This window comes from Pan paniscus, chromosome 2, assembly GCF_029289425.2.
Source record: "Pan paniscus chromosome 2, NHGRI_mPanPan1-v2.0_pri, whole genome shotgun sequence".
NCBI lineage: Eukaryota > Metazoa > Chordata > Mammalia > Primates > Hominidae > Pan > Pan paniscus.
Genome location: NC_085926.1, coordinates 39,294,832 through 39,315,963, shown reverse-complemented (window position 1 = coordinate 39,315,963; position 21,132 = coordinate 39,294,832). Strand labels below are relative to the sequence as shown.

At 42.4% G+C, this 21,132-nt stretch overlaps 1 pseudogene; it reads left to right on the top strand.

Moving 5' to 3' along the window:
• Nucleotides 1–1,401: 1,401 nt before the first annotated feature.
• Nucleotides 1,402–20,064, top strand: LOC117979527 (centromere protein P-like; annotated as a pseudogene).
• The last annotated feature ends 1,068 nt before the right edge of the window (nucleotides 20,065–21,132 follow it).

Below are 21,132 nucleotides of genomic sequence, written 5' to 3'. Positions count from 1 at the left end.
TTTTAATTTATTTTACTTTTTTGAGACAGAGTCTCACTCACTCTGTCACCCAGGCTGGAGTGCAGTGGTGCAATCTTTGCTCACTGCACTAGACCAGTCCAAACCAAGACAGGTCCATTCCAGGATCAAGGGGCAATCAAAACCTAACTACAGGATGATTGATCAATGATGGTTTTGAAGAAAGATCTTGATCAAAAGAGGGAAATGTGAAAGTTGTCAGAATCAAAATGCAGTCACTTGTGTTAGAAAAAATGAAAACCCTGACAAATAGAGCTAAGGAAGTCTATGAAGGGAGGGCTCTCATGCATAAATGTCTGATAAAAAGAACTATCACAAAAGATTCTGCAGAAACCACAAACTTGCACCAAAGCCATCACATCTTTACACAAAAAAATACGTCTTTGAGTATATCTGCCCAGCAACTGCCAGTTTAACCTCAAACTAGCATCACCTTCTTATTGATTATTGTAGCCAAGGATAATTATCTCAAAACAATTATACAATCCTCCTCATGTTTCCTTTAAAAACTTTTGTCTTTCTTTACCTCCCTGAATATGCACATGCCCATAGTTTACTATGGCACATGTATTTCTATTGCAATGCTCTATTCCTGAATAAATATCTTCTTTGAGAGAGCCTCTCCGTTTATTATTTAGGTTGAGAGAGTAAACGTGCTAACACCTAGATAACTAAAGTTCAAGGGAAGAGAGAGAGAGAGAGAGAGACAGAGAGAAATGGAAAGGAAAAACTATTTGAATAAATAATGGAGATCTCTCAGGGTTAAAGAAAAGCCACAGTGGCTGAAATGTCACAAGTAATGCAAGTAATGAGAGGAGTGGGATAATGTGAGGAGGAATGGTGTACAGGGCTGGCTCTGTAGGGTTTTATATTCTGTGTTGAAGAGTTTTTATGTTTATTTTTGTTTCTAGAGGGGGATTGCATTTTATTATTTTTTTGTTTCTATTTATTTTTGTTTTATTTTTTTGAGACAGGGTCTCACTCCATCACCCAGGCTGGAGTACAGTGGTGCGATCTTGGCTCACTGCAACCTCTGACTCCTGGGTTCAAGCGATTGTCCTGCCTCAGCCTCCCCAGTAGCTGGGACTACATGCATGTGCCACCACACCTGGCTGATTTTTGTATTTTTTGGTAAAGACAGGGTTTCACCATGTTGGCCAGGCTGGCCTTGAACTCCTGACCTCAAGCGATCTGTAAGAAGGGTTGCATTTTAAAATTAAGTTATAATTTACACACAGTGAAATTCACCCTTTATCTTTCTATGCTGTACCATGAGAATGTTGCAGAGCAGAAAAATAGAAAGACCCTACAAATCTTTCTGAGTTTTGTTTTATACAACTTCAAACTTACACAGGAAGAATCTCAAAGAAATGGACAGTAGGAATGATTTTTCCTATCTACAATAAGAATGCCCTCTGTGGAGGGGGAGAAGGAGCTAGTGAAGACAAGAGGTCTGCATATTCTGGAGCCAGTGAGACAACAACTCCCACACACCAGCATCTGATGTGATCTCGAGGGAATATAAGAGAGGATCCAGGACTGAATTAAGATTTTTAGGGGTTCTGAATTCTGTCAGCTCTCTTTTCTACCCACACTTCTGACACCTTACTCTAATTTTGTTGGTATCAGATGGAGATCCTACTGTAGCCGGATTGATAAGGAATCAGAGAGACCGATGGGGTTCAGGAGGATATTTATTTATTTATTTATTTATTTATTTATTTGAGACGGAGGCTCTGTTGCCCAGGCTGGAGTGTAGTGGTGCGATCTCGGCTCACTGCAAGCTCCGCCTCCCAGGTTCATGCCATTCTCCTGCCTCAGCCTCCCGAATAGCTGGGACTACAGGCACCTGCAACTACGCCCAGCTAATTTTTGTATTTTTAGTAGAGAAGAGGTTTCACCACATTAGCCAGGATGGTCTCGATCTCCTGACCTTGTGACCCACCCTCCTCGGCCTCATGAGGGATTACAGGCATGAGCCACTGCGCCTGGCCAGGAGGATATTTATTATTTAGGTGCACCGGCCCAGTCAGATTAACATCCAAAGGACTGAGCCCTGAACAAAGAGTTAAGTTACCTTTTAAGCATTTCATGGGGTTGGGGGAGATCTGTGCAGGGGGAAGCATATTACAGAAGCGAGAAACAGAGACAGTTATTCAATTAATTGAGACATGCATTCTATCATTTCTTACTTTTCAAGGAAAAACATGTTTTGCAACTTGAGTTTATCTGTCTAGTGACCTTGCAGCTGCATAGCTAGAGAAACAGGGTCTTCACAATGCCTGGGAAAGGAGGAGAGATAAGGCTCACTAGCCACAGAAAAAGAGGCAGTTAATTTTTTTTTTTAATACTTTAAGTTTTAAGGTACATGTGCACAACATGCAGGTTAGTTACATATGTATACATGTGCCATGTTGGTGTGCTGCACCCAATAACTCATTGTTTAACATTAGGTATATGTCCAAATGCTATCCTTTCCCCCTCCTCCCACCCTACAGCAGGCCCCAGTGTGTGATGTTCCCCTTCCTGTGTCCCTGTGTTCTCATTGTTCAGTTCCCACCTTGAGTGAGAACATGTGGTGTTTGGTTTTTGTCCTTGTGATAGTTTGCTGAGAATGATGGTTTCCAGCTTCATCCATGTCCCTAGAAAGGACATGAACTCATCATTTTTTATGGCTGCATAGCATTCCATGGTGTATATGTCCCACATTTTCTTAATCCAGTCTATCATTGTTGGACATTTGGGTTGGTTCCAAGTCTTGCTATTGTGAATAGTGCCCCAATAAACATACGTGTGCATGTGTCTTTATAGCAGCATGATTTATAATCCTTTGGCTATATACCCAGTAATGGGATGGCTGGGTCAAATGGTATTTCTAGTTCTAGATCCCTGAGGAATCACCACACTGACTTCCACAATGGTTAAACTAGTTTACAGTCCCACCAACAGTGTAAAAGTGTTCCTATTTCTCCACATCCTCTCCAGCACCTGTTGTTTCCTGACTTTTTAATGATTGCCATTCTAACTGGTGTGAGATGGTATCTCATTGTGGTTTTGATTTGCATTTCTCTGATGGCCAGTGATGGTGAGCATTTTTTCATGTCATTTGGCTGCATAAATGTCTTCTTTTGAGAAGTATCTCTTCATATCCTTCACCCACTTTTTGATGGGGTTGTTTTTTTCTTGTAAATTTGTTGGAGGACTCTAGTTCTTTCTTTTTCTCTGGGGGAATGGGGTTTTCTTACATACAGCTGAGTTTCTGCTTACAATTTCTTTAATTTCTTTTAGTTCCTGTTCCATTCCCCTCTTTGGTGCTTTTTATAACAAAAGTGTTAATAGAAAGCAGTACATTTTGCCGCCTCTCCGTGGAGCTGAGATTTTTCTTTTGCTGGCAGCAGCTGATATTTGGTTAATGCCATCAACTACGCTGTAGTGTGTTGGGTTACTATTGCCTTTATAGTTGATTGAATACTCTTAATAAACAGAGGTAAAAGGCAAGAGAGGATGAGGCAGATGCCAAGAATAAGCAAGAACCTACCAATGAGGGTTTTGAATCTTTAAAAGGTTGAGAACCATTTTCCTAACAAGGAGTCTGGGGACCACCTGGACTAAGTCTGAACTGGAACGTGGGTCAACTCGGGCATTCTAACTGTGATTTCCATGATAGCTCGGCCATTATCATTGATCTCTAGGCAACAGTAGGTTAAATTAAATTTTCCACATACTCTTCTTTTTGAGGCTAAAAGGTAATCTAAAGCTAATCTATTTTGATATATAGCATTTCTTATTTGTGTTGCTTGTATTGCCAATAAATCTAGTGCCCTTGATGTTTCATTGGTTATAATTTCAAGGACTACCTGCAACTTTATGATGCGGTTGAGCATATAGATTGGGGTGCGATATCTCCATGACCCGTCTTGCGCCCAGGTAGCTGGCCTATAATATTTAATGATTCTTTCAGGAGGCCATTCCTTATCTTTTCAGTCTCCTATGTTCACATCTTTTTGACATTTGTGTCTATTTTTGTAATTATGCTTCTAGTTTTTTAAAATTTTTGTCATAAACTGGATATCTTAAGGGTTCCCCTTGCTTTGGAGGAATTAGAAAGGATGGCTTGATTGCTCCTAACACACATGCCCCTGTCCATTTGGCCAGCAGTTGCTGATATGCCCATACACTACAGATTCAATATAGGCCAGAGGGTGCTTTCCAAGCATTTGGAGCCTCTAGCTGATGCCAAGAGTGGCTCAGAGTAGAGAATCGAGAGAAAGGGTTTGGATCTGGTAAGTAGGAGTAGTTCTGGGCATTTCTCTATAGAGTTTTATTTTTAATCTTATCGTAATACTGTTGCCCTAGGCAGGTTGTTTCTCTTACTGCCTCTGTGAAAGCCTTTCCCCATTGGGCGATACAGTACTTTTTAATTATGGAGGTTTTTAACAACCAAACACTGGCTGAGGCTGTTGGTTCACTGGCAGGGTTAGGTGAAGTGAAGTTATCTCAAGGCATTAATTCCTTTGCCTCCCGTGACCACTGGCTCCCCATATTAGTTTTTTTACATACATAGCATGAGGAAATTCTTAAGCTGCCAGCTATGTTTTCAGCTAGTTGAGCAAATAAGTTTTTGGTTAATGGGTGAAGCTCAGACACTGGCTGATCAAAATGCTTATAGAATGACTTATGGACCTGGAATTGCAGGGTTGGATGCATTTGAGTCCTTCTAGTCTTTTTGACAATCAGTAGTGGAACTTCAAGGCCTGCTTCTTGTCTATCAACTCGTAATAGTGCTGTCTGTCCTGTAGACCAAAAAGGTAGCTCTGGCTTTAAGGTAGTAAAATTTAAAGGATTGCGTGTCCTTATCTTAAAATTTGGTTTGGTTGACATACTACTTAGTAGAGCAGTCCTTCCTGAACATAAATGTTGGAGCTGTGTTAGCACAGACCACTGAATGTTACAGTTTGGGCATCCGATTTGTGGTTTTCCGTACAGATAAGTTTAGGACTGTTGCTGCTAAGCCTCTCTTGTGTTAAACCATTGCAGACTGCTTCTGGTTTTTTATGATTATGAACATACGTGGCATGGCAGGCATCAAAGTACAAGGAAATAGGCCTTTTATAGGAGGGAGGGGCTTCTTTGGTTCAAGCTATAACCTCTCCTTTTTTTTTTTTCTCTGATTTGATGGGTACCTCAAACCAGAATTCATAGGGTAAAAGGGTTATAACATACATATAGCTGCTTATTTCCTGGGTCACAGACTGAATAGGTGGCCTGGTTGTATGTGCAGGTTCCTAACTTGGTTTCTGTACATTTATAGTAGGTATGGTACAGTAGAGTTTTAACTAGGTATTTCTTACCCAGGTAGTGTGTACACAGTGTGGGCATCTTTCTAGAGATTTCTCCTTTTTCAGTATAGGCATAAATGGTAAGAACATTAGTGTATGTAATAGAAACATGCTTACACTACACATGGGCACGGCAAACCTTCCTCTGGGCCTAGACATTTGCAGCATTTGCAGTAATAACGTAACAACAGAACAATCAGTATTGACAGAATTATAACTAGGCTTATAAATTGTATTTACATTTACTTATCCGGAGATGGTCCTCTTAGCTTTGGCTGTGCGTAGACTAGTCAGCTTCCGGGATGTGACTAGAGCAGATCTTGCAGGATCCTCAAGCTTTAGCCATGTGTAGACTGACCAGCTTCCGGTGTGGTCAGAGCAGGGCAGTTGTCCTTCTTACTGGTGGTTGGGTTTTGCCATAGGACTATTCAGATGGGGTGATCTGGGTCTTGTTGGTTAATCCACTGGTCATCATCAGGAGTTACTGCTGCCGCTGGTTTCAGCTGGCTATGGTGAATCCAAGGTGTGAGACCTGCAACTTTAACAGCAGTGGGAGTAGACATGATTACAATATGGGGCCTATCCTATATGGGTTCTAGAGTGGTTGGATTCCATTTTTTAACTTAAACAAAGTCCTTAGCTTTGAAAGGGTGTACCGGGTCTGTTAGACTTATAGGCATTCTTTTTCATACCTAGCCATGCATCTTTTACATGGCCATACTTAAAGCCTGCATTTGCCTTTTTAAAGTTAGTTCTCTTAGTTTACAGAGATTACCTTTAATCTGACCTGTGATGGGGGGTGGCCGGCCGAACAAAATCTCATAGGGCGAATACCCAGTTTGTTTGGTGGGGGTGCACCTGACTTGGAGGAGGACCATGGGCAAGACCTGATCCTACTTTAGATGAGTTTCTTGACAAAATTTCTTCAGCAGCTGTTTGAGTGTTCAGTTCATGCATCCCACTTTACCTGAGCTCTGTGGCCTGTAGGTTGTATGTAATTTCCATTTTATTTTTAGTAGTCGAGTTAAGTCTTGAACTATTTCAGCCACAAGTGTTGGTTCATTGTCTGATCTTAGAGTTAGAGGCAGTCCAAATCTGGGAATAATGTCTCTTAACACCTTGGTCACCTCTAGTGCCTTCTCTGTCCAGGTGGGGAAGGCCATGACCTACCCTGAAAAGGTGCAAATGAACACCAACATGTACTGATAGCCTCCCTCTCAGGGCAATTCGGTGAAGTCCATAAGCAGTTTTTCACAGGGCATGGCTTTTGTTTTCTGATCTCCCGGGGGCCAGGTAGGCCTTTGTCGTGGATTGTTCTGAGTGCAAGTTAAACACTGCTTGTTTACAAATGGCTTGAGTAATGGCAGTGAGCCATGGCATATAGAAGTGATGCCTTAATAATGTCTTTAGTGCTGTTTTTCTCTATGTGAGTTCCTTGGTGGAACTCTTTTACAAATCCGGGGGCCACCATTTCAGGTATGGCTAGCCTCCCATTGGAGAATTTTTACTATCCTTTTTCAATGTAGTTTTTATTTTTCTGGGCAAATTAAGCCCTTTCATTTGGAGTAGCTCAGGATCTCCAGGAGGGGAATCTCCGGGAGGAGAGGCATAGCTAAGGCTTTCTTTTTAGAAGGTGGAGTTGTCATTGCAGCCTGCTTTGCCTCTTTGTCTGCCTTTCTATTTTTTTTAGCCTTTAGTGTTCTTGCTTTTTGGTGCCCTTTGCAGTGCATCACTGCCACCTCTTTTGGGGCCTATACAGCATTTAAGAGCCATAGAATTTCTTCCTTGTACTTTATTTTTTTACTTTCAGCAGTTAAAAGTCTTTTCTCTTTGTAAATAGCCTCATGAACACGCAAAGTGGCAGAAATATATTTGGAATCTGTGTAAATATTTGTCTTTTGGTCTTTTGCTAGCCAGAGACTTCTTGTGAGAGCTATTACCTCTGCTTTTTTTTTTTTTTTTTTTTTGAGATGGAGTCTCTCTCTGTCACCCAGGCTGGAGTGCAGTGGTGCCATCTCGGCTCACTGCAAGCTCCACCTCCCAGGTTCACACCATTCTCCTGCCTCGGCCTCCCGAGTAGCTGGGACTACAGGTGCCCGCCACCATGCCCAGCTAATTTTTTGTATTTTTAGTAGAAATGGGGTTTCACCATGTTAGCCAGGATGGTCTTGATCTTCTGACCTCGTGATCCACCTGCCTTGGCCTCCCAAAGTGCTGGGATTACAGGCATGAGCCACCATGCCCAGCCGCCTGTTTTTTTTTTTTTTTTTTTTTAATCTGGTATATGATCATACCTTACTGTTTCTTTGTATACCTTGTTATTTTTTGTTGGGAATTTGACCTTTCAGATTATGTGTAATATCAATTCTGGGTACCAGTTTCTCCACCCCCAGAGCTTGCTATTGCTATTTGTTTATTTGTCAGTTTATTGGCTGGCTGGATTATTCTAGTAAAGTTTAAACACTCTCCCCCAACCCCCACAGTGCTAATGAAGCCTCTGACATTGCTCCTCAGAAAGACAGTTTTGGGTATGCCTACAGTTATCCTGGGATGACAGTGATATTGGTAAAGGCCACTTCTCTTTCTCTGACCACACCTGGATGTTAAATCTTCACTAATTGCCTGCTGATTGCTCCACTGTTTTCAACAATGTCCTGGGGCAAAAATAGCTTTATAATCTAAACCAAAGAAATTGTATTTCCTTTGAAAGAATAGTTTCTGAGGTCAGTGTTTGATATTTATTCTGCTCCTGGACAAGCTCCTGTCAGCTGCCTTTTCCCCTAGCTCTTTCTGAAGCAGCCTCATTGTCTGAGATAACACCCGAGATTCTTTGTCTCACGGCCATGGAGATCAAGAACACAGACACACGCAGGGTGAGGTTAGAGCAGAAATTTAATAGGTGAAAGGAAAAGAACAGCTCTCTGCTACAGAGAGGAGTCACATATGGGTTGCCATACTGCAGTAAAACATAAGGTGTTTCATAAATGAGCTAGTGGGGAGGGGGTATCTTATCTACGTAGAGCACAAAAAACTGGTTGGGATCAGGTGTGCCATCTGCATAGAGCAGAATCTCTGGCAGCCCCCACCCCACTCTTTTGTCATGCAGGTGGGTTCTTAGCTTGGGCTCCTCCTATGCTGGGTATCTCCTTCCCACTCTGCATGAGTTAAAAAGAGGAGGGGAATTTCCATGCCTGGTCCTAGGTACCTCTTTGCAGCTGCAGGCATCCCCCCACCCCCAAGCAAGCTTCCAGCTTTCTTATCTTAGTTTGACCCCAAAAAAGGGAAAGGAAAGTGCTCATTAAGACCCACTCTTTTTACTGGGACTCATCATATGTATGTGAAGTTTGGCGATTACCCAGAAAGCACTCCCTCTGTGCAGGAGTTGATTATCTAGGTTTTACAGCCTCATCTTCCAGACTCCAGCTACATGACTCCTAAACCATAATTTCTAATCTTGTGGCTAATTTGTTAGTCCTACAAAGGCAGTCTAGTCCCCAGGCAAGAAGGAGATTTGTTTTGGGAAAGGACTGTTATCATCTTTGTTTTAAACTATAAACTATAAACTAACTTCCTCCCAAAGTTAGTTCAGCCCACGTCCAGGAAGGAACAAGGACAGCTTAAAGGTTAAAAGCAAGGTGAAGTCAGTTAGGTTAGATCTCTTTCACTATCTCAGTCATAATTTTGCAAAGGCAGTTTCAGAAGCTGTGGGGAGAAGGAGACCTGTGCTTTTTTAGATGTAGCAGTCTGGAGTGGAGTCTCCACCATATTGAGCTGGGGTGTTGGGGTCTTAACTACCATAGACTTTTGCTTTCTTTTATCAAATTTTTACAGGTTTTCTTGAATAGATGTTTCTTCATTTGTTCTTTGTTGTTGGAACCATTTCCAGAGACTTTAAATGACTACTTTTTTTTGGTCATTTTCACCAGTTTCATTGGGAAGCAGGTCAGCAAAGCTCCTTATGGTGTCATGAAAGAAGTCAATCTCTTTCTTATAATGTTTTGCAAATTACAGTTCTCTAGCCAAAGGAATCACTTCTTTATGCCATATCCAATGGCATCAAGTTCAAGAGTGCAACATCTAAAAACATGCTTGGGCATTAGTTTTCATGGAATGACTTTAAGCCATTGACTCAGTAAGGATGCTGTTGAATGAAAATTACAAAATAACCTTCTTTTTTATGAGCTTTTCTTATAAGTGACTTAAACGACAGTTGTATAAAACTTTTAAAATTGTGAAATATGCACACATTCAGAAAAGCACACAAAATAACAGTATATTGCTCAGTTAACACCTGTGTAACCACTACTCAGATCAATCAACAAAATATTGCCAGTATCCCAGAAGCTTCCAGTTCCCTGATTCAGCTACTACCTCATTCTTTCCCTGCCCCATCTACTCCCACCCAAATACCCAGTATCCTGACTTCTGCAGTGATCCTGTCCTTGCTTTTGTTTATAGTTCATCACCACATAAGCATGCATTTTTAAACATTATAGTTTAGTTGCCCACCTTTTAAACTTCATATAAATGAAATCATATAATATGTTTCTTTTTGTGTCTGGCTTCTTATGGTAAACATCTTATTTGTCAGATGCATTCATGATTTTTTGTGTAGGTGCAATTTTTTATTTTTTATTTTATTATTTATTTATTCATTCAGCTCACTGCAGCCTCCGCCTCCTAGGTTCAAGCAATCCTCCTACATCAGCCTCCTGAGTAGCTGGGATTGCAGGTGCATGCTCCACCATACCTGGCTAATTTTTGTATTTTTAGTAGAGATGGGGTTTTGCCATGTTGGCCAGGCTGGTCTCAAACTCCTGACCTCAAGTGATCTGACTGCCTTGGCCTCCCAAAGTGCTGGGATTACAGGTGTGAGCCACTGCAACCAGCCTATTTTTTATTTTCTAGAGACAGGGTGTCATTATATTGCCCAAGCTGGTCTCAAATTCCTGGCCTCAAGTTATCCTCCTGCTTTGGCCTCCCAAAGTGCTAGGATTATGGGCATAAGCCACCATTCCCAGGCCATAACTGTGATTTTTAAATAGCTATTTCTATCTATTGTTATTTCAGAAATTGTTATTTCTGATTGAAGTTAGCCTTCCTACTATTGATGTGATATTGATAGATATTATTTCCATTTTGGGGCTTACATTAGTTTTCTATGGATGCTGTAACAAAGTACCACATATCAGGTGACTTAGAACAATAGAAATGTATTGTTTCAAAGTTCTAGAGGCTAGAAGTCTGAAGTCAAGGTATTAGCAGGACCACATTCTCTTTGAAGCCTGTAGGGGAATCTTTCCTTGACTCTTCCTAGCTTCTGGTGGTTTGCTGGCAATGCTTGGTGTTCCTTGGCTGCCAGCTGCATAACTCAAATCTCTGCCATCCTTGTTACATGTATTCTGCCTGTGTGGCTTTACATCATCTTCCCTCTGTGTGTGCCTGTGTACACATTTTCACTTTTTATAAGGACACTAGTCATATTGGACTGGGGTCTACCCTAATGGCCTCATCTTAACTTGGTTAGATTTGCAAACATCCCATTTCTGATCACATTCTGAAATACCAGGGAATAAGATTTCATCATATTTTCTTTTTTGGGGGGGTACAATTCAACCCATAAAAGAGCTGTTATGAATCATGTCCCTATAAGCATTCTTGGTGCACATATGCATGCATTTTTATTGGATTTATACCTAAGATTGGAATTGGTAGGTCATAGGATATGTGTATCTTCAAGTGTTGTAAATAATGCCAAACAGTTTTCTAAAGTGATTGGATCACTTAGTCTCACCAGCAGTGTATAAGTGTTCCCTTCTTCCATATCCTTTCCAACACTTAATATTGTTAGTCTTTTAAGTTTTAGCCATTCTGATGGGTTTATAGTGATATTTTATCATGACTTTAATGTGTATTTCCCTAGTTATTAGTGAAGTTGAGCATGTATTCTTTCACTTTTTGACCATTCAGGCTTCCTCTTTCAAAAATTGTCTGCTGATATTCCCTGCCCATCCTTCTACTGATTATCTGTCTTTTTCATATTGGTATGTAGAAGGTCTTTATTTAGTTTAGACATGTATGCCTCCTGGGAATCAAGTCTCAATGAGTCTCTAATGTTTCTACCCATCTTCTGAGGGAAGGCATTGACAGCTTTTGTTCTGGACTAACTTTTCTTGGCTTTTTGTATAGCAAAATATCTTGTAAGATACTGTCCCTTTTTGGAGTGAGGATAGATTTCTCTGCTGTCAGGAAAATAATGTCTCCCTCCAGGACAAGTTTGCTAGCAGTTCCTTTAAAAGATTGAGTTTCCAAAGCATGAGGTTCCTCGATTGTAATGCATGCCCACTGCATGCACAGCATCCACCCAGGCCACCCTGCATCACCACTTAAAGACATGGGGTCAAAGAGAACTATGTCTTAAAGCTCCTGCTTACTTGAGATCTAAACACCCTATATTTTACTTTTAATTTTTTGTTAGAATTTTATAACTTTCCTTACAAAAGTAATACATTTTTATTACTGACAATTCAGAAACTATGGATGAGCAAAAGGAATCTTCCTGTTTTGTTCATTTTGAGACTACAGAATGGCATAGAGAAAAATGTATCAAAACCTGCTGATTCAAATAAATTATTTTCAGAATGAACACCCAGGGTTAGGACAGACTTAACAAACCTATAAATTTTAATACTATCTAGAGAAAATCAGTAACTCTGAGACACTGCCAGATAATGTTCTCAAATGCCTTTGGGATCATCAAAGACAAGTTAAATAAAGTGAGATATTGATCTGGATTTCAGAATATATCAAATCCATTGAAAAGTCAGAGGTTCTCTATTGTATATGGCTATGCAACTGAACTAAAGACATCATTCTCCAGTTATTCTTGATAAGAAAGAGTTTACATATTACTATGGGAAAGGAAAGGGGCAATTGCTGGCAGATATATAGATAAGGATTACCCAGGAATAATTCCATCTGAGTGAAATGGCTCAGGGAAGAGGAAGTTGCCCCTTTGTTACCAAGAGGTGAATGTAATTTGCAGGTTGAGTGCTATAATCAAGAACAAATGACTCAACTACGAATCAATCCCTCCTGTTTTCTACACACACACACACACACACACACTCTCACACTCTTCTCCCATTCCAAGGCCTGCTTATCTACTTTTGTCTGTGACACGTTGGATATCCAAAGAAGCAGATTCTGAGATGGTGACTAGTGTGCAGGAAGTTTCTTTGAAAGTACTTTTGCAATCAACACCTGGGAAAGGAGGGGAAGGGAAGAAAGCAGGACTGAGCAGAGGGAGAGCTGCACTGTAGTCTCAACAAGAACTTCAGCTGACCCTATCCTTCAAAGCAATTCCAAGTTGCAATGAGGAGCTGGGACTTTATACCTTCATGTTTGTTGATCATGCGATGCAGGCCACCCTTTGAAGGAGGCAAGAGAGGCAGTCCCCAAAGGGACTGAGAGCTAAGCAATGCCTTCTGGTGGCTCTCCCAGAAGCTGGAATAATAAATTCTTTATTTCTGAACATCATAGCATCTACCACTCTGTCTTTTAGTTAACAGAAGTCATTAACTTATTGGGTTAACTTCTATTAACGAAAAGACAGAGTGCAGTCAAATTTCATGTATGGTTTGTGTTTTTGAATCTCATTTAAGGCATCGTATTTCCTTGTACTAAAGTCATGAAGATTTTCTTTTATATGATTGTTTGAAAGCTTTATTTTCATTAGTATGTCTTGTCTATATTTGATACTTCGCATTTAAAAAATAAATTATAGAATATTTTATGTCACCATTATTCCTTTTTTTTTTTTTTTTTTTCTGTTGAGATGGAGTCTCACTCTGTCACCCGGGCTGGAGTGCAGTGGGGTGATCTTAGCTCACTGCAACCTCCATCTCCCAGGTTCAAGGAATTCTCCTGCCTCAGCCTCCTGAGTAGCTGGGATTACAGGGATGTGCCACCACGCCCAGCTAATTTTTGTATTTTTAGTAGAGATGGGGTTTCACCATGTTGGCCAGGCTGGTCTCGAACTCCTGATATCGTGATCTGCCCGTCTCAGCCTCCCAAAGTGCTGGGATTACAGGCATGAGCCACCGTGCCCAGCATCACCATTATTCTTAAAGATATCTTCACTGGATGTGAAATTCTACTTTGGCATTATTTTCTCTTAGTTCTTTAAAGCTATCATTCCTTTTTTACTGGCTTTTACTATTCCTATTGGGAAGTCTGATTTCACTTTAATTGCTGCTTGTTTGAAGATAATGTCTTTTCTAAAATCTGGCTTTAAAATTTCACTTTCTTAATCTGAAAAACATTTGGTTTCCACCAGTTTTTGGTATGCATAGGTGTCAGGCTTTTAAAATTCTAGTTGGGATTGTAGGACTGCTTCAATTTGTCTTTTTATGTCTTTCCTTAGTGCAGGAACATTCTCAGTCATTATATTTCCTAATATTGATTCTGCCTCATTGTTTCTCTATTCTCCTTTTAAGGCTCTTAAAAACATATGTTAGACTCTATCATCTTACGCTGTATGCCTCTTACTCTCTCTATTGTATTTTTATTTTTCTTCTTTTGTCCCTCCACACTTTATTCATGATATTTTCTTCTTGCCTATTATCCAGTTCACTAATTCTTTAGCTTTGTCCACTTTATTGAAAATCTCATCCATAGAGTTATTAATTTTAATTATTTTACTTTTTAGTTTCAAATTTTCTATCTAGTGCCTTTCAAATATGCTCTTTTAAAAAATTATGATTTCCAGTTCTCTGCCAAAATTATCAAGATCTTTCTTTCTTTCTCTCTCTCTCTTTCTTTCTTTCAGAGACAGAATCTTGCTCTATCACCCAGGCTGGAGTGCCTGGCATAGTACGATCTCGACTCACTGCAACCTCTGCCTCTTTCGTTCCAGTAATTCTCCTGTCTCAGCCTCCGGAGTAGCTGGGATTACAGGTGCATGCTACCACTCCTGGTTAATTTTTGTATTTTTAGTAGAGATGGGGTTTCACCATATTGGCCAAGCTGGTCTCGAACTCCTGACCTCAGGTGATCCAGCTGCTTTGGTCTCCCAAAGTGCTGGGATTACAGCCATGAGCCACTGCACCTGGCCAAGTTTTTTCTTTATCTAGGTGAACATAGAAAGCATAATTATTTATTTTAATTTGTTTTTTAGGGGTTTTGTTTGTTTGAGACAGAGTCTTGCTCTGACACCAGGCTGGAGTGCAGTGGCATGATCTCGGCTCACTGTAACCTCTGCCTCCTGGGTTCAAGCGATTCCCCTGCCTCAGCCTCCTGAGTAGCTGGGACTACAGGTGCGTGCCACCACACCTGGCTAATTTTTTGTATTTTTAGTAAAGACGGGGTTTCACCATGTTGGCCAGGATGGTCTCGATCTCCTGACCTCGTGATCCACCTGCCTCAGCGTCCCAAAGGTTTGTTTGTTTTGAGACAGGAGCTTGCTATGTTGCCTAGCCTAGAGTGTAATGAGCGGCTATTCACAGGTGTGATCCAACTACTGAGCATGAAAATTTTGAGAGCCTTCATTTCCAACTTGGCCAGTTCATTTCTCCTTAGCATAGTTGTTTTTAAAGCCTAATCTTGACCCTTCTGTATCTGTTGCTCCTGTAGTTCTGCCCCTTCTGTTTTTTGCCTCTGGTCTTTCTTGTGTATGGTGTCATGTCTCTTCATGTGCCTGGCTATTTTTATCATGTGCCAAAAACACAATAAATTTTTCAAAAATAATCAGAAAACTGTAGTAATGATTGACAAATAGAATGGTATTATCTTCCTCTAGAGAGGATTAATATTTGATTCTGTCTGGTTCCTGGGGGAATGATAGCAACCTGAGATTGCCTCAAACCCATTTCTAAGGATTGAGAAAACTGGAAGTTAGGTGCCAGTTCCTTCAAGGGCTGCCCTATGTCTGATTTACACTAATCTTAAGGTATAGCTCTAGGGACCCATCCTAAGACAGAAGAGATTTGCCAGCATCCATTTTTGGAAAGTACTGAGGTCCAATTTTAATCTCCTACCCCTGTGAGTCAGTCAAAAATGCTACTGAGATTCTCAGGCTTGCAGAAGCTTTGTCTGAAATTGGCAATATCTCCAGGGGAAAAACAGACCCAAATGCTGGATTTATGTCTTTTCCAAGATTTTATAATTATCTATTAACTTTCAAGTAATTGGATACATATATATTTTTAATTTTTGTCCAGCTTTTTCTCTCTCCACAATAGAATGGTTAGTCCAACATACCTCATTTGGTACTACCAAAGTTAAAAGTCAAGGTTCAGTTTGCTCACAAAAAAAGTGTCATTTGACTAAACGAAAAGAGCTAGACACTAGAGGTCCCATATTGTATGATTCCATTTATATGAAATATCCAGAATAGTCAAATCCATAGAGACAGAAAGCAGATTAGTGCTTGGAGTGGGATGGAGGGAGAAGGAATAGAGCGTGACCACTTAATGGATTTCCATTTGGGGTGATGAAGAAGTTCTGGAACTAGATAGTGGTGATATCTGCACAACATTGTGAATGTACTAAAAGCTCCTGAACTATACACTTTAAAATGATTAACTGGTAAGTTTTATGTAAGTTTTACCTTCATCTAAAACAAAGGATTCTAACAGTAGGAGGTTTCAGGATTGGCCTAGCAACTCAATGATATGAGAGCTTTGGGTTGATACCTGTTACTGATATGGTTGAGTTTAATTCTACCATCTTGCTTTTTGTTTTCTATTTGCTATCCCCATTTCCTGGTTTTTTGTTTTGTTTTGTTTTTTGTTTTCTGTTTTGTTTTGTTTTTGGCTTGTTTTGTATTAGTCAACTATCATTCTAATTTCTTTTTCTTCCATTAGTTTGTATTTATATGTACTTGTACTTTGTTTTTACTGGTTATCCTAGAAATTTCAATACTCATCTCTAACCTATTGTGATTAATCTTTTTTTTTTTTTTTAATTGATCATTCTTGGGTGTTTCTCGGAGAGGGGGAACTGGCAGGGTCACAGGACAATAGTGGAGGGAAGGTCAGCAGATAAACAAGTGAACAAAGGTCTCCGGTTTTCCTAGGCGGAGGACCCTGCGGCCCTCCGCAGTGTTTGTGTCCCTGGGTACTTGAGATTAGGGAGTGGTGATGACTCTTAACGAGCATGCTGCCTTCAAGCATCTGTTTAACAAAGCACATCTTGCACCGCCCTTAATCCATTTAACCCTGAGTGGACACAGCACATGTTTCAGAGAGCACAGGGTTGGGGGTAAGGTCACAGATCAACAGGATCCCAAGGCAGAAGAATCCTTCTCAGTACAGAACAAAATGAAAAGTCTCCCATGTCTACCTCTTTCTACACAGACACGGCAACCATCCGATTTCTCAATCTTTTCGCCACCTTTCCCCCTTCTTCCTATTCCACAAAACCGCCATTGTCATCATGGCCCGTTCTCAATGAGCTGTTGGGTACACCTCCCAGACGGGGTGGTGGCCGGGCAGAGGCGCCCCGCACCTCCCAGACGAGGCGGCTGGCCGGGCGGGGGGCTGACCCCCCCACCTCCCTCCCGGACAGGATGGCTGGCCGGGCGGGGGGCTGACCCCCCCCCACCTCCCTCCCGGACGGGGCGGCTGGCCGGGTGGGGGGCTGACCCCCCAACCTCCCTCCCGGACGGGGCGGCTGGCCGGGCGGGGGGCTGAGTCCCCCACCTCCCTCCCGGACGGGGCGGCTGGCCGGGCGGGGGGGCTGACCCCCCCCACCTCTCTCCCGGCCGGGGCGGCTGGCTGGGCAGAGGGGCTCCTCACTTCCCAGTAGGGGCGGCCGGGCAGAGGCGCCCCTCACCTCCCAGACGGGGCGGCTGGCCGGGTGGGAGGCTGAGCCCCTCACCTCCCTCCCAGACGGGGCGGCTGGCCGGGCGGGGGGCTGACCCCCCCACCTCCCTCCCGGACGGGGCGGCTGGCCGGGCAGAGGGGCTCCTCACTTCCCAGTAGGGGCGGCCGGGCAGAGGCGCCCCTCACCTCCCGGACGGGGTGGCTGGCCGGGTGGGGGGCTGAGCCCCCCACCTCCCTCCCGGATGGGGCGGCTGGCCAGGCAGAGGGGCTCCTCACTTCCCAGTAGGGGCGGCCGGGCAGAGGCGCCCCTCACCTCCCGGATGGGGCGGCTGGTCGGGCAGGGGGCTGAGCCCCCCACCTCCCTCCCGGATGGGGCAGCTGGCCGGGCGGGGGGCTGACCCCCCCACCTCCCTCCCAGACGGGGCGGCTGGCCGGGCAGGGGGCTGACCCCCCACCTCCCTCCCGGACGGGGCGCTGGCCTGGCGGGGGGCTGACCCCCACCTCCCTCCCGGACGGGGTGGCTGCCGGGCGGAGACGCTCCTCATTTCCCAGATGGGGTGGCTGCCAGGCGGTGGGGCTCCTCACTTCTCAGACGGGGCGGTTGCCAGGCGGAAGGTCTCCTCACTTCTCAGACGGGGCGGCCGGGCAGAGACGCTCCTCACCTCCCAGACGGGGTCGCGGCCTGGCCGAGGCGCTCCTCACATCCCAGACGGGGCGGCGGGGCAGAGGCGCTCCCCACATCTCAGACGATGGGCGGCCGGGCAGAGACGCTCCTCACTTCCTAGATGGGATGGCGGCCGGGAAGAGGCGCTCCTCACTTCCCTGGTGGGATGGCGGCTGGGCAGAGACGCTCCTCACTTTCCAGACTGGGCAGCCAGGCAGAGGGGCTCCTCACATCCCAGACGATGGGCGGCCAGGCAGAGACGCTCCTCACTTCCCAGACGGGGTGGCGGCTGGGCAGAGGCTGCAATCTCCGCACTTTGGGGGGGCCAAGGCAGGCGGCTGGGAGGTGGAGGCCGTAGCGAGCCGAGATCACGCCACTGCACTCCAGCCTGGGCACCATTGAGCACTGAGTTAACGAGACTCTGTCTGCAATCCCGGCACCTCAGGAGGCCGAGGCTGGCGGATCACTCGCGGCTAGGAGCTGGAGACCAGTCCGGCCAACACAGTGAAACCCCGTCCCCACCAAAAAAACACGAAAACCAGTCAGGCGTGGTGGCGCGCGCCTGCAATCGCAGGCACTCGGCAGGCTGGGGCAGGAGAATCCGTGATTAATCTTAAGTTGGGATTTGAATATTTGTCAAGTAATGTAAGAACCATAAAAATGTTTAACTCTGTTTACACCTCCATTTATCCCCTCTTGTCTTTGTGCTGTTGCTTTATATAATTTTATTAAATGTAAATGCACTAAACAGTACAATTAAGAGGCAAATATTGTTATACTGGATTTTAAAAATACAAGACACCTGGGCATGGTGGCTCACACCTGTAATCCCAGTACTTTGGGAGGCCAAGGTGTGCAGATCACTTGAGCCCAGGAGTTTGAGACCAGCCTGGGCAACATGAGGAGACTCTGTCTCTACAAAAATACAATAATTAGCTGGGTGTTGTGGAACTTGGCTGTAGTCCCAGCCACTCTGGAGGCTGAGATGGGTGGATCACTTGAGCCTAGGAGGTTGAGGCTGGGGTGAGCTGAGATGGTGCCACTGCTCTCCAGGGTAGGTGACAGAATGAGACCCTGTCTCAAAAAAAAATGAAATAAAATAAAACAATTAAAAATAAATAAATAAAAATACAAAAGGTGGTACTCTTTGGCTTCTGCTTAAAATGAACAAACTCTCTCCAAGTGTAGGCACTGCTTAGAGATAGTTATGGCAATGTGTGCAGGGACATAATACCCCTGGAATATTATGTGAATGTGAAATTCTATATGCTGGGTCATGGAGTCCCTTCTTGCTCTCCCACCTCCCCCACCAAGCTCAAGAGCTGGTTCAATAGGAGTGCACCCTGGCTTGATGTGCTTGGGAAGATGCCCATAGCAGAGCTACTTACACCCTGAGAAGAGACCTCCAGATTCCAAAAATTTCAAGAAATATACCAATTTCTGAAGGATGGCAGCCTTCAAAAGATCTAAGAAGTAACCTTAGACATTTAGAATCAGAACTTCCCTTTCTAAGTATGCTTACTGACATCAATGTAAGAAATTACAGTCTTCTTGGTATCCATGGGGAATTGGTTCTAGAACCCCCAGAAGTACAGGAGGATGCTCAAGTCTCTAATATAAAATGGCTTAGTATTTTCACATACTCCTTTATACTTTAAATTATCTCTAGATTACCTACATTACCTAATACAAGGTATTTGCTATGTAAGTAGTCATTATACTATATTTTTGACTTTGTATTTTAAAAAAAAATAAAAAATACAAAAAATATTTTCAGTGTTTGGTTGAATCCATGAATGTGGAATTGCTGATACAGACTGTATTCCAAGAAAACAGAGGCCTTAACCACTGAGATGACAGAAAAGAGTACAAAGGTTGTACAAAAACACAGATTATCAGGAAATTGCCACGTGGTTAGATTTCAACTTGTATTTCAGATTCTGGAAATTAAGAATGAGGAATTTGTCTTTTGTTATTGCTGATCTCAACATAATAATGGAGCTCACAGAATATTCAGAATAAGTGAATTTATGTCTAGAGCAGAAGAAAAAAGAGACCTTTTTATGTTTTTCAGAAGCCTACACTTTTTTGAGGGATGGTATAAATATCATAAGCACATATTAAAACATTTTAAGAAAAAGCCATTTGGATGTTTTCTCAAAATGATTGGATTCAAAGCCATTAGCCTTGAAGAGTGTGTCCGCTGTAATTGAAATTACATTGTTAAACCAGAAAATAAAAGATAAAAATTATTTTGAAATCTGAAATCAACCCTTTGTATGCTCTATAATGGAATCCCACAGAATATTTTACCTAAAAATGATTTTGTCTTTGTGGCAATAAAATCCTCTCTCTCTCTCTGTGAGAAAAGAAGAGCCCAAACTAAATTCTGCTTACAAAAGAATATTTAAATAACATTAAAATATAATAATATAATATTAATATATTATATATTATAATATTTAAATATAGGAGAGTTGTTTGGTTTAAAGTGAAAGAACATGGAAATACACAACATATACACTAATCAAAAGAAAAACCAGTGTGGCTATATTAATGCTAAGCATAGTAGGTACTAAGACAAGAAGTATTACTGGAGAGAAAGAGGCATTTCATAATGCTAAAAGAGTCAATTCAATAAAAAGTCATAACAATACTATTTATGCATTCACCTAATAACGTAGCTTCAAGATATACACTGCAAAAATTTACATAATTAAAATGAAAAATAGACAAACTTCCAATCATAGTTAAATATTTTAACATACAGGTTGAATATCCCTTATCCTAAATGCTTGGGATCAGAAGTGTTTCAGATTTTGGTTTTTTGTTTTGTTTCGTTTTGTTTTGTTTTTTAGATTTTGGAATATTTGTGTATACATAATGAGATATTTTGGGGTTGGGACCCAGGTCTAAACACAGAATTCATTTATGTTTTATATATACCTTATACACATAGCCTGAAGGTAGTTGTATTAGTCAGGGTTTTCTAGAGGGACAGAACTAATGGAATATATATATATATATATATATATGAGTTTATTAAGTATTAACTCACATGATCCCAAGGTCCCACAGTAGGCCATCTGCAGGCTGAGGAGCAAGGAGAGCCAGTCTGAGTTCCAAAACTGAAGAACTTGAGTCTGATGTTCAAGGGCAGGAGGCATCCAGCACGGAAGAAAGATGTAGTTTGGGAGGCTAGGCCAGTCTCTCTTTTCACATTTTTCTGCCTGCTTATATTCTAGCCATGCTGGCAGCTGTTAGATGGTGCCCACCCAGGTTAAGG